Source organism: Cavia porcellus, unplaced genomic scaffold, assembly GCF_034190915.1.
Source record: "Cavia porcellus strain 051 isolate PalLab524CR breed Dunkin Hartley unplaced genomic scaffold, mCavPor4.1 scaffold_6, whole genome shotgun sequence".
In the NCBI taxonomy this organism is placed as follows: Eukaryota; Metazoa; Chordata; class Mammalia; order Rodentia; family Caviidae; genus Cavia; species Cavia porcellus.
The window spans coordinates 12234660-12249672 of record NW_026947489.1 but is presented as its reverse complement, the minus strand read 5'-3'; positions in this window follow the sequence as shown (position 1 = coordinate 12249672).

Below are 15013 nucleotides of genomic sequence, written 5' to 3'. Positions count from 1 at the left end.
TCCAGTGGAGATGTGAATTCTTCCCAAGTATTTGTTAAATACTCAGGCACAGGACCCAGGCACGTGTACAGCCAACTGTACACAGTAAGCCATAGCATGGAAAGCACAGAGTTTGAATGAAAACTCACTACCTGGCTTAAAGAATGAAAGCCAGTCATATTAGTCCACATGCAATTTGTCTCAAATACCCCTCTGCAGCTTGCTCTCCTCGTTCTCCACCCCACACTGCCTGCTCCTCGCCAGGCCTGGTCTCCAGTGTTCACCTTTGGGCATCTTCTCTCATAATTTCTATCTGCTCCTTCCGTCAGGCACACAGGTGTTTGACTTTTCTTTGTTCCTTTATGTCTGTGCCACATTTTAAGATCTAGAATTTATCTGAATTTCTTTGGGAACCTTTGGAAGCTGGTTTATCCCAATAGGTTATCAAAGAGCATCACGCTACACCCAGTTATGTCTCAGGTTATAGGACACGTGCTGCCCAGGACCACTGAGACTCCCAACATTTGCCAATGATTTGCTTCATAAAACAACTGGCGAGAATTCTCCGCTATACTCCCTGGTCTTAGTTTTTCACGGGCACAGAGATATACTTTTTTGGAATGGTAGGGAAAAGTGAGCTTGCAGAGTCTAACTGTGCCTTTCTTGAAGGCTAACTTTAGGGACACTGATGACACCTACTAGTAACCAAGGCACAGTGCTTGGCATTGAAGCTCTGTCATACATCATTTTGATCTGTAAGGTCATCCACAGACTTAAAATACCTCATGCATATTGTCAGACACAAAAAACTATTTGTTAATGGATTGACTGGTAATAAGCATTCTTTAATATAAACCATTTATATCTCTTCTTTCCAAATTTACAATGACTATGAAAAACCAGTACCAGAGGGAAATAATTCACAACATTTCAAGTATTGGAAACTAATTAGATGAATTGTCACATATGGCAGATAAATCAGAATACATTGGTAGTTTAATTTGATACTCTCAGGTTGAATAGAGAAGTATAACTTCTGAATATATTGCTTGCATATAATCACAAGTCTAGCTGAAATGCTCTGATGCTTCAAGCTATTAGATATACGCAGGGAAAGAAACCACCTGTCAGAACTTTGGCCACCTTCTAGGGGATGGGAGAAAGAATTTGTTTTATTAACTAAAAGCAGTCAGAGTGACAGCCACATAACAGTGTAATGATGTGAAAAACAGAACATAGCATGCATAATGTGTACAGATGAGACAGTGAGAGATAGATAGAAAGGATGATAAGAGGAGATGGTATTTTGCTTGCTAATGCAAGTTCATTGCTGCTCAGATAATATGTACCTTCAAGCGCAATGTATAACTACTATAGGAGTTATAAGCAGCATGGACAAGACTTAATGAAATCTATTTAAAAACCATTGTTTAAGATGCACATAGAGGTGACGGGAGCGTGAAGAAGGGCAAAACTCATGATAGACATTTTATAAAGGGGAAGAGGTCCAAGGATATGTGTTGCAAATATTTACAACTAAATTTTTTTAAAACTGCTATACATAAGACAACATGTTGTTGATAATCTCTGGAACCAAAGCACTCTGGAAGTTCAAAAGGTGTTAGAATTAAAGTTGCATTTTTAATTCATATACATGTATTTGAAAGAGTGATGGGCTTTTCTCTTTCCTGTATTTATTCTCTCTCTCCCACTCTCTAAAATTCTAGACACCAGCAGTGTTATCAGACTTCCCAATTTAGGCAACTGTGATGGTTTGAACTCAAATTGACTCCCACAAGTCTACAGGGAAAAGATGGACTGAGACCACTAAAACAAGGAGCCAAAATAAACCTCTATGCCTTTAAATTGTAGGTAACTGACATTTTTCTTAGCAAAGAGAACACTGGTGAACACAATAACCTACACGACTTCACTGGAAAAGGTACTGAACTTGCTTGTACTTTGGAAGTTCATTCCTTTGAGAACGCATTTACTTTCATAATATTTTCTCTTTAGTGTCACAATAATTGAAATTATCCAAGATTTCACTCCAGCTTTTAAGCATGAATAGTGCCATGCCAATGGAAGGAGTTACAGGTACCAACATTTTAAGTCTCTCACATTTCTTGCCTGCTATTTATTACTAATATTATTTACTGAGCAACTATTATGTTCTAGGCACAGATTTTTTTTATTTAAAGAGAAAAAAAGCAAAACAGAAAAAGGGAAGCAATAATACAAAATTCCAAAAAATAAAATAAACACTAAGAAATCACTAGTTGACAAATTACATACTGTCATCTTAGAAATAGTCCTTCAAGTTACAGAATTAAAATACACAAAATGGACATTCAAACAGTGAGATTGCAAACAGTTCTGCTCAGTGATTCAACAAAAACTTATCCATATGGTTATCAATCCTACACAGTTAAACACACATGCGGTTATATTCTTAAGATCACTTTCTTTTCATTGTCTTTAGAACTTTTTTCTGTTTCATAAAGTTATAGAGGAGCTATACTTTTCATCCACTTATAAAAAATTAGGCATAGGGCCAGGGATATAGTTCAGCAGCATAAATGCCTGCCTGGCAAGCTCCAGGTCCTGAGTTCAATTCCTGGTACAAAAAAATAGACTTAAGTTTTGTTAAAATATCACATGAATCTACAGTGACTTCTGAGACCAATTAACTGGAGTCAGGCCAATCTGCAGTTTCAGGGAGCAGTCTTTTGCAAGGCTGCCCAGCATCTAATAGGAATGGTTGGTATATTGAAGGGTCCCTTGGCTATTTTCTCTTCTAATCTGCTAGACTTGAATTTTGACATTCCTGCTAGTTGCTCAGGCTTGATAATCTGCTAGACCAATCAAGAGAAGTCAAAAGAGCATTATATTTATGGTTATAATTTTATTATTCCAAAAGGATAAAAATCAGAGCCAGATACAGTGAGATAAATTTCAGGAAAATGGAGATATTCCATTGCTTCTGAGATGTAATACCGTTTTGGCAGAAGAATGTGTGACATACAGTCTTGTCAACTGCAGAAACTCACTGATGCTTTGGAATCCGTGTCTTTTATTGTGGCATGATTAAGTACGCATGATTGATGGAAGTATGGATCATTTGACTCACAGTTCAGCCATTTCCTCCCAAATGTTTGGGCAGATATCCAGTGGTTAAAAGTCTCTATCCTCCAATCACATACGTTTGTCTTTACCACATAGCCATCTCCAATTTTAAATAGTTTCATTAGCAAAATCTATTAAACATGGACGAAGGGGTTCAGCATGAGGAACAAAGACAGGAACTTCATCACTCAGGAATGGCCAAGGGTCTGGGGTGCAACTTCCAAGAATCAAGGACTAGGGTCAAATGAGTTTTCATTATACAAAATCTGTTTCTATTTTGTGGAACTCTGTAAGATACATCCTCCCAAGTCTTTCTACCTCGATCTCTTAAAGGAACAAACATTCAGAGCTTGTTGAGTAGAACACACGCTGAGTGTGTAGGAGACCCTAGGCCGATCCCTGGAACTCATATATCCTCCTGACAGAATGCATTTACGACATACCTATTAAACTAAAGAAATGTAATACACATATTATAGGAATATATAGCATAGAGTTCAGGTTCAGTTTTCTCAATATGTCTCAAATTTTTTTTCCTTTCAATTGAGATTTGATCTAGAATCACACATTTCGTTTAGCCGTTAGGGTGTGAGTCCATTATGTGTATGTAATTCAGTTCACATTTCTCCAGGTTAAGTCTTTCTCTAAGTGTCTACTGCCACATTCTGTCCTTGGTGTTCCTATTGTTGCAGAATATTTTATAGGCTAGAGCCGGAAGTTGTTTTGTTGAAGAGGTGCCCATATCCCGGATTTGGACTGTGTGCGTCAACACAATGGCTCCGGGCCTTCTCAGTCCCTCACTCGCCCACATGGCCTTTAGGAATCTCCTTCCTTAGTCAGGACTTCCAGTGTGCATGTTTCCTGGCTTGCCATTTGCTATCAACAGTTGTTTCTACTGTATGAATATATTGGTCATTTGAAGGAGAGGCCTGATTGTCCAGCTCTGCAGTTTGAGGTGTATTTCTTGATAAGCTAAAGCAGGTAGTTTTTCTCTTTTGATTTCCTCTCTTCTCTTTTTTTCCTCCCTCCCCCGTCTCTCCTTTCTCCTTCCTTTCTTCCTCTGTTTTTTCTTTGCCAGACATAATGAATGAGCAAGTATACTTTTGAAAGATGATTTGAGTGGCTTTTATAGACTAATTGTTTTGTACATCTAACCACATAAAATTTTCTTTAAGTGCACAAATCTGTGCTTTTCTAGAAATAGTATTCAGCGTGGTTGACTAGAGGGTATCCAGTGCTCAACTTTATAAAAGCGAGCCAGCTCAGTTTCCACATCATGGCAGGTGTTATTTCCCCACTATTTAGCTGAATGGTTCAGAAAGTTTGCAATGCTGTAAAAGTGAAGCTACTAACTTTCAGGGGGAGGTTGATGTGTTACCTGAGAAAAATTATGTATATATTGGAAAATCTCTCTCTCTGTCTCTCTCTCTCTCTCTCCTCTCTCTCTCTCTCTCCTCTCTATCTGTATGTCTCTCTCTCTCCTTGCCTCTATATATATATATATATATATATATATATATATATATATATATTAATACTAGATCCTATGCAATGAGCTGTATCATCTCCTCTCCTTAAATTTTTAAAGACACAATCTCTTCAATCCACTAAATTGCATGGACTAGGGTCAAATTTATTATCGCCCTACTTCATCCCACAAGAGTGTAGGCATCTGCCAACAATGCAAGAGTCCTGGGATTCCCAATACTCCTGAGTAAAGTATTTTTTTATTTCTGAAATTGTAAGTACTCTTAGTCTTGCAGCAGCAGAACCCTGAGCTCACCCTAGTGAATGAAGTGCATGCTGAATAGTAATGTCCTTACAGACGCTGTAGATCCTTGTTCCAGCAACAGCATTGCAAGTATGGCTGAAGGTGGGGGTGATTTGAAGTACCTACATTTCTTAAAAGGCTCTCTAATAATTTTGGTTTAAGTAACGATCTCCAAATAAAAATTGAGCACCATCTGCATGAAAAATGACATGAAATATTTGGAACACTTTCCTCCTGATGCTGGAAGTGAAAATCTTTCATTTGTTCTTGAGGGATGATAAGCCCAAAAGTCTCCATTAGAGGTGTGTGGTAAGGACAGATATAAAACTTAGAATCTTGTGGACTGAACTAGCTTGTGGATCTGACTGTCTCAAATTCATGTACTGAAGCGCATCTTTACCTAAACAATACTGTATCAAAACTATACATATTGCATTTATATTGTGTTAGGTATTACAAGCAATGTAGGAATGACGTAAAATACACTTGGCAATGGGCATAAGTTATGTGCAAATAATACCATTTATATAAGTATCTTGGGCATCTGTTTTCCAATTTTTTTTGTATTTTTTGGTGGTTGAATTTGAAAGTGGGAACTTGTGGGTAGCCGAGACCCATTGTATTTGGAGACAGACCTTTCAAGGAATTATTTAGGTTAAATAAAGCCATAGATAGGCTTCTGATTTACCACAAACAGCATCCTTAGAAGAGAGAGGCACCACAGAAGTGAAAGAATATAGGAAAAAAAGGTGTGAGGCCACATTTTGATGGGAGCCTCTTGTCTGGCAAAGTTTCCACAGAATCCAGCCCTACTGGAATCTTGGTTGCAGGTTCCACCCTCCAGAACGGTGAAAAAATGAAATTCTATTGTGTAATTCAGCAAGTATGCAGTTGGTAGCAGTTGTGCATGGCTAGTACTAGTACACTAGTCCTCGGGGACCAGTGCACCTTGGTAACGAACAGTTCCATTTCTGCTGTATTTGAAAATCCTTCAGTGTTAGCTACTCACTAGTGCAATCCAAAAGTACAGATGAGATAATTAGAAGGGAAATGGAGAGATAGATGCCTCACCCTGTACTCTTATGCCAATCGGACCTGCCTGGCTTCTGACTATGTGAACTAATCACACATCCCTACTGCTTATCATAACTGCTCTGTAATTTGCGACTTCTCAATTTCTCTTCTAAGGCAGTGTACTGTACTGTTTCATGTACTGTTTTTTGTTTTGTTTTTACTTTCTTTTCTTTTTTTATTTAGAGGAAAAAAAACAGAAAAAAGGAACAGTTCTGTTGAGGCTTTATCCTACTCTTGGTCTTGAAAGTTATTTCTCAGATTTAGATTTTTAGCCCTCATTTAAAATTGCATCTCTGATTTCCCAATTGTTGGTACTTCATGGACTAATTTACTAAGTTTTTCTGTATTATACCTTCATAATTGTCCTATTGCTGTGTTTTAACTTGTTAAACTTCATATCAGATATGTTATCCAGTGTAATAAAGATAATTCTTCTTTCTGATACAAAGTTTAGACAATGTTTTAGGATGTTGTCATGAGTTATGTTAGTGGCCCCCAAGTCTCGGGCAGTTATGGTATGAACCAAATCTAGCATTTGTGATCAGTTCATTGTCTAGTGTTCCAATTGGTGGTGGGAGTGCTACACCCACCTAGGGGTGGAGCCAGCATAGGAAGTAACAATGGGAGGAAGGTGTCTCTCTCTCTTGGTGGTTTGCCCCGCTATTTGTAGCCGGCCATGTATGGTGGCCTGCCATGCCACCCTGCCGATTGGAGCAGCTAAATATAGACTGAAACCAGAAAACTGTAAGAAATAAACTTTTCCTTCTTTCATGGGCGTTGGGTATTTTGTCTCAGCAATGAGAATAAAAAGTAACTAAGACAGAAATTGGTACCAGGAGAGTGGGGTCATTGCTGTGTTGTTTACTGGCCATGTGGCTTAAGAGCCTTGGAAATTAATTTGGAAAGTTTCTGAGAGACTGGACCAAAAAGTCCGTGTATGCTGCAAACTATATTGAAGATTCTGGTTGGAGCCTGGAAAATCAAGTCTGATGGAAATGCTGCTAGTTAAGATGAAGCTCAGGAGGCTTTCATTGAGAAGGATTGCAGTGGTGGAGTCCACTGTGCTTTAGATGAAAGTTCCTCTGTGTGTTCCTCTGTATTTACAGATATTACCTGGGTAGCAGAAAAGTTTCAGTGGGGTCTACTGTTGGGATGGTAGCACAATTACTTCTGAGAGCTTTTGACCAGATCTATGTTGGAAATTTAAAGCAAAGAACCACTAGAGTAATTTAAAACATTTGGCTAGAAAGAAGACTCCAGTGGAACTGTGGGTTGCAAAGATGAAACAGAAGATAGTTGTTTAGAAGAACAGGACAATGGAAAAATGAACTAAAGTCTTTCTTCTGAAGATAAGAGTATATTTGAATGCAGGAGGTCCTCATATTTTACTTTTGGCATGCCATATTAAAAGTTAATGAGAAACAAGGATTGTGATTAGAATTGTTCTTTTAGTTTCATTTTAATATTGCTTTTATATATTTGTAACCAGATTAATTCATCAGAGTATTGTGTTTTAATGTTGAATCTTGGTCAACCTTTAAATATTTTGCTTTTAGTGCAGGAATAAGCGTAAAAAGAATTATATATATGAAATTGTTTTATTAATGTAAATCTGAATAGACCAAGATATGTTAACTTTTACAAATCTGAAAATAAAGACTACAGTTTAAGGAAATGTGTGTGGTTATTAAGTTGATGGGGTAGATTGTTATGGACTAAAAACTTACAATCAACTTAATATCAGCTGAATTAAATCAACATGATGCTGAATGTAGATGTTCCACCTGAGGAAATTTGCCAGCATAAATAGAGATGTGGAGAAGAGGAGTGGGGCATTCTGTTCTCTAAGTGTTGTTGTTTGAGCTCCTGGTTCTCCTGGAGGAGCTCATCATGACTAGCTTCAAGAGTGTGAGTTTGACCATTATTATTGGAAGAGCTTGGGACCTTGTTGGTGAAAGTGGCTGTGGTTCAGTTTGGGGGCGCTTTGGTCCTTACATCAAGCATTGCTTCCTGCCTCCAGAGGGGAAGATGTGTGCCTTTTAATCTCCAGTAGAAACTTGTCATGCTGGTTTTCTGGCATGTGTTCAACTGTTCTTATTGTTGAAGGAGCTCAGGACCTCCGTGTCGCTGAGCATGGCTGTGGTGCTTTTCAGGACAGCCCTCGGTTTTATTTTGAGCATGACTTCTTGGGTCCAGTGTAGAACCCTCAACCTACCAGCACAGTTCCTTCACCCCACTGGCATATACTTTCTAGCTTCCACCATTGACTTTTGGGCCTTCCCAGCACAGATCCATAAAACAGACTGGCATGAGTCCTTCTTGTGGGCTCTAGACCTCCAGTGGGAGGCACTGTTGTGGGCCCCAGGTTTTCAACTGGATTCATGCAGGACATTGCTGTGGGATCAGGCTCTTAGCTGAATATTCTGAATCTTTCATGTTATGGACAGATTTCCTGCACTTTCTTGTGTTGAACTCTGGGTGACCATCATATAATAATATTATAAATTCTGTGTCCTGATTCTAATTGTTCTCCTCACAACCCTGACAAGCAACAGATGTCCTTATGAATTATGTGCTCTTAAACCAGTATTGATAAGTAATATATGTTGGTAAGCACAAAAAAATCTAACATATGAATAAAATACTCCATATTAACATCAGATTTGAAATAAAATTAATGAACTTAAATTCATGTCATCCTGGCAGCGTGATCAACCATATCAATCAGAATCATGACTTTTATTACTTTTAGCTTGAGATGTATCCTGAACTAAAATTGCAAATTAACAAACCTTGTTTTACTCAGTTTCAACTTAATGATCAGAAATGTAAACAGTCAAAGGTAATTTTAAGAGGAGTTGGTGCTTTTGAAGTGATAATCCTTCAGTAGATTGTGGGTCATTCAGCAAAATTTTTGTGCACTTTGCATTCAAAATATAGGAAATGATGCTAAATTTAATAAAATATTAAAACCATCAGAGCATTTAGTTCACAAATAATTAAGTTAGTGAAATCATAGAAATCACTAACTTTTGCAAATGAGTCTTTCATACAAGACTTTGAGAAACATAGTTGAATCTAGTCATCTTTTGAAGCAAAAGTCACAGCAGTTTTTATCTTTCACCATATCAAATTTCCAAAATTAAATTTTAGGTTTCAGGAAATAGGTGTAAAATAGAGTTGTGAAACAAATAATGTGTAACAGAAGAAATTTGCTCCATAGGATAGTCATAGAGTCTAGGAAGAACTGCCTCCAGCAATATAATTTGAAAAGAAAAAAAAAAACACATTTCATGAACGTCAGCACGTTCACAGGCATATTTTATATTCCTTAATACTTTTGTTTTACACATCTGCTCAGCCACGCAGCAATGTATAAATATACTTATAGATGCAAATGAGATTGTGCATAAACTATCACTCAGTTTTAGCTACGTTATCAAGTTCATCTTACTTGATAGGTAAAGTTGAAGTGTTTATGGTGCTTATGAGTAAAGGTTTGGGTTAAAACTACTATGACAATTTCAGATAAAATAAAATGTACCCAGGTACTTACATACTATGATTGAGTCTTTTGCTAGTTTGATGGTTTTATTTTTAGTTTTCTAAAAAATTAAGTGACATTATTAAAGAGCAGGGCTGCTTTTCTAGACATTATTCCCAATATTGATAACCTCAAAGGAGATACTGAGAAAACTCCCAGTGAAGTTATGCTTTATCTTCACTGCAGTGGCAACAATAGCAGTAATGGTAACAAAAACAACTGTTAGGAGACAACTTTCCATTGTGTCTCTCATGTCTGTACACATGTTGGGAGTGGAGTTTTAGAAATTTCCAAATTGTCTTTTCAAAGAAATTTATGTGGAAAATAGACTTAGAAAAAGAAGTTGGACTTCACTTTATAGACTGGAGGAGAAAGCATTATTTGTTTTTCAATAAAAGAAAGAAAATGTTCCCTCTTGAAACAATGTTTGGCCAACTTTTATACACTGGTATGTTTTCCTGAGGTCACAACTCAGCCAGGAGGCACGAATATGTGTGTACATCTGTCTCTATCTTCAAAGTTGTCGGGGGATTTTGAACCACAGAAAAATGCATCCAACATTGTTGGATCTTGTTTCTTGATCTATTCTGATAAATTGTTTCTTTTCATTAGTGATTTGAGTCTGTATACATTGATGGTGATATGTTTTTATGTATTCTTGTCATATTATTTTCCTGCTTTTGAGTTATTTTCTTTTCCTTTCGTTTAATTATTTGCTTTGGTTGTTGGATTCATTCTTTTGTGGTTCATGGAGTTGTTCTTGCTATCTTTTTTAGAATGTCCTTCAGAATATTTTGGAGAGATGCTTTGGTGTTCATGAATTTCCTCTGGTGTACTTTGTCATGGAAGTATCTTATTTCTCCATCAATTTTGAAAGATAGTTTGGGGGAAGTATATCAATCTGGGTTGGAAGTTGTTTCCTTTCAGAACATGAAATATTTGACTCCAAGCTCTTCTTGCATTGAGGGTTTGTGTTGAGAAGTCTGCTTTGATTCTGATAGGTTTTCCTTTGTAAGTGTTTTTTTTTTTTCTTTTCTCCAACAGCTTTTAATACTCTGTTCTTGTGCTGAATTTCTGTAATCTTGATTATTACATGCCTTGGTTTTGATTTATGTTGGTCATAGCTATTTAGAGTTCGATATAGCTCACTTATCTGTCCATCAAATTCTTTTTCAATGCTTGGGAAGTTTTCTGCCTTACTTCTGTGAACAGGTTTCTTATATGTCATTTGCATGATCTGCTTTTTCATTGACTCTTATCAATATTACTTTATTCCTCTTTGCATAATCTGGTGGCTATTGGATTAAGTTTTTAATGATTCTCAATTATTTTTAATAAATCTTTCTTTTCATGATCACTAACCTCACTTCTGTCTTCTGTATCTGTCTTCACATTGATTCAAAGTTGTAATCTCTTGAATAACTGAATCTGTTTCATCATGGATTTCATTTTTTTTCCTATGTTGGGCATTCATGATTTCCATCATTTTCCTAAATTCAATTTTGGTTTAATTTGTGTCTATTCTAGATTCACTACCCATGGTTTTCTTAGAGTCCTGATCTCTGTCGGTGTCAGAGAACTTTGATTTTTTTCTAGTCTCTTTTAGCTTTTTTGTTACTACCTGTTAGCATTTCAGGGAATACCTGTGGATGGCTTCCAAATAGTTCCACCTCATTGTCTCTTAGGTTTGCCTTTGGCAATCTGGTAGTTTAGGGATGCGTTCTGATTTTATGTTTTTTCATTTTCCATTTTTAATTAATTAATTTTAGTACTGAGAATGGAGCTGAAGACTGTGCACTTGCCTGGCAGACACTGTCTAACTGAGCTATATCCCCGAAACATTTTATAAACAATTCTTGTGTTGATACTTATAAATTGCATATAGTAGGTGCTCTGTTGATAACATTATAAACCTTTAGGAAATATCTACTTCTCATAATTTTCTTCTAATTATAGCTGACTTTCGGATTTTGAGTCTGTTGCAAGATCCTACCTCTTCAGTTTATTTGGAGTTAGAAATTACTTCCTATTTGTCCTTGCCCCTGGTTCTTTAGCCCTAACCTATAATACTGTTCATAATGCTCACACCTACAAGACAGAGTAGAACAGTTATGTCACCTTAGCTAACGTAGTATAATCAGTATTAATGATGGCATCAAACACAGTCTAGCAAATGACAGACTGTGCTAACTATTGATTTACCACCTTTAACTGTATGAAAAGATTTGTAGTTATATAACAAACCCTAAAACAGACCAAGAATATATTTACACAGTAAATATCACCTCACTATTGTGATTTTACCTTCAAGGGGAAAAATTTTAAAAGGGATATGGGAAAATAGAGAAACAGAAGAAGACAGAGTTTAGAAGCAAGGTTGAACAACGAAGGCAGATTAGGCGAACTTTGGTAAAATACTGCAGAAGAAAGGATGACAAGAAGGAAGGAACAGAAAGAGTAACAAAACGCCAATAAAACTTAGAGACAATGTTCATAGTCATATAAAGCAAGAAAAATAATCAAGAAAAAGAAGGATAAAAGAAAGAAAGAAAACAAAGGAAGAAAGAAATCCAATTCTGGGTGTGTCTCTGCTGTCACTGATAGAGGGGTCAGCAGAGCCCAGTTCTGTGTGGCATTATCACAGCAAGCCAGGAGTAGAAATGTTTTCTGCTTGAATTTCGCTCCCAGCTGGCTTCAGCTTTGCTGTGACTCACCCCCACACTGACAGCCTCTAAGTGAAGCCATCCCACAGTTCTGAGCTCTGAGTTCTGAGTTCAGTTGACACCTTTCCGCATTGGTAACCAGTCATTCGCCTCTTGTGGGGTATATCTGAACTCCAATAAACCATCAGCATGGCAGCACACAGCATCCACTGCTCCATTCCACTCGTGGGTTTCTCTGGGGACACCACTGATCGCTGTGCCTGAAAGTGTGAGACACCCACTCATGGTGAGAGCTCAGGTTCAGGGAGAAGGTACCGTTTGCCACCTTCCTCTTTTGCACTGAGATCCCTCTTTCCTCTCTCCCACTGGCACCAGTTCTCACTGTGCATCCTTACTGGGACCTGTTTCCCTCCTGATCTTCCTCATGTTGCTATATTCCATCAACTGGACTCCAAATTTCAGAGCGACTATTTCTCTACTGCTCACCATTCTGTCATCTTCCCAGAAGTCCTGTTAGTTCACGAAGGTCCCCAAAATTGCTGTTTCAAGGCCTGGGAATTTAGCTCAGCAGTGTAAGCACCTGCCTGGCAAGCATGAGGTCTTGAGTTTGATCCCTGGTACCAGAAAGAAGTTGCTTTTTCAGTTAAAGAAATAAATTAAACATTAAAATATCTAACAGATCCAGACATACCGTATCATAGCATTTTTTTTTTTCTTTCTGTAGTACTAGGTATTGAATCCAGCTTTTGTGTTGAGCTATGTCACCAGTACTTTTTTATTTTGAAACAGGTTCTAATTAAATCACTATTTTGTCCACAATGGCCTCAAAATTTCAGTCCTTATGCGTCAGCCTAGCAATGTTGGGATTACAGATGTTATCTATCATGACTGTTCCCAGCTTTGGCATATAGTTAGCTATGATTGTCTCTAAGTTTCGCCATGTCTACTGTTTCACTTTAATACTGTCCTGTTTTTAAATTTTCTCTTATTTGTTGATAAATGTAGGTTAAGAAATGAATATTTCCAAAAATTCAAATTCTAGTTAAATTGATCTTGAGCTTGCAAGCAAAAAATAGGAAAAAAATTAAAATTAATAGATAAGAAAGGTTGGAAAAATAATACAAAACCAATTCACTGAAAAACAAGGGACAAAGAAAATAAAAAAGAATGTATAAAAATGTTGGAAAATATCAAGTGAAATAAAAATCAGATCTACAAGTGATAACAAATACACAAATTAAAAGGCATATTATTGTTAAATTTTTCTCTCTATCTTTACTTCCTTTCCTTGTGTAAATGTTACTGTTTTTTTACATTTTGTTCCTAACTTCAGACATTAAGTACCTAGCATATTTCACACATTCTTGTTTCATAATATGTGCATTTCAGACTGTAAATTTTCCTCTAAATATGAGGTTTGGCAGAGTGCAACAAATTTTAACAAACATAATTTTCACTGTTTATTTAATCGCATAGTGTTTTAAACGTTAATGATTATTTTGGAATGACTCATTAATTGTAGTGTGAAAATATGGTCTTCTAATGCATAGAATTTTTTCATTCTTGCTGGGTGGTATGTTTTGAATCTTGTTCATTTTATTTCTGAATTCTTTGACTTCATTAACAACTATTTAAACTTGATTTTTAGCTCTGAAAAAAAGATACTCAAATTATTATGACATAGTTGTTTACTTGGCAATTATCCTTGAAAATTTATAATATTTTCATAGATAAATTTTAATGTCAATTTTATATTCACATAGGCTCAAATTAATTTGTCATCCAGGATACTGCATTTTTTTTTTCAGTATTTGGGAATGAACACAGAAATTACCAATATACCACCCCAGCCCTCTTTGTGTACTTATATTTTGACAATCTCCCTAAACTGTCCAGGCTGGCTTTGAATTTGGGCTCCTCCTGCTTCCACCTGCTGGATAGCTCAGATTGCAGGCATTTAACATCACACCAGGTGTTATGGATTAAAAACTGGTGGTCAACTTAACACCAGCTGAATTGAATTGGCATGGTGCTGTGTGTAGATGGGCCACCTGAGGAAAGTTATCAGCATAAAAGGAGTCATGGAGAGGAAGAGTGGGGCATTACAGGTTGTCCTAAGTGGTGGTGTTTGGAGCCATTGGTTCTCCTGGAGGAGCTTGTCATCCTGGCTTCCCTGATATCAAAGCAGCCATTATTATCAGAGGAGCTCCAGAGCTTGTCGCTGAGAGAAGCTGTGGTTCATTTTGGGGGAGCTCTGGTCCTTAAGTTGAGCACTGATTCCTGGCTCTGGAGGGGAAGATGTGTGCTGTTTAATTATCAAGAGGAGTTTGCTAGGCTGGCTTCCTAACATGTACTATTCTCATCATTGGAGGAGCCTGGGACCTCACTGTCGCTGAGGATGGCTGTGGTACTTTTCAGGCAATCCCTGGTCCTTATTTTGAGCATTGCTTCTTGCCTCCACTGCAGAACCCCCAAACTACTGGCACAGATCCTTCACCCCGCTGGCACAGACTTTCTAGTTTCCACTGCTGACCTTTGGGTCTTCCCAATGTAGTTCCGTAAAACAGATTTGCATGAGTTCTTGTCATGGGCTCTAAGTCTTCCGCTGGACTCATGCAGACATTGCTGTGGGATGCAGGCCCTTGGCTGGATATACTAGGCCTTTAGTGTTATGGATAGATTTCCTCCACTTTCTTGTGTTAAACTCTGAGTGACTACCATAAAATAATATTATAACGTTTGTATCCTATATATGATCATTCTCCTTGCAAACTGACTACATCTGGTAAGGAATGATTCTTATATTACTATTTAAATGTAAGGTATCTATAGCAATTCTGTTTATTAATTGTGATA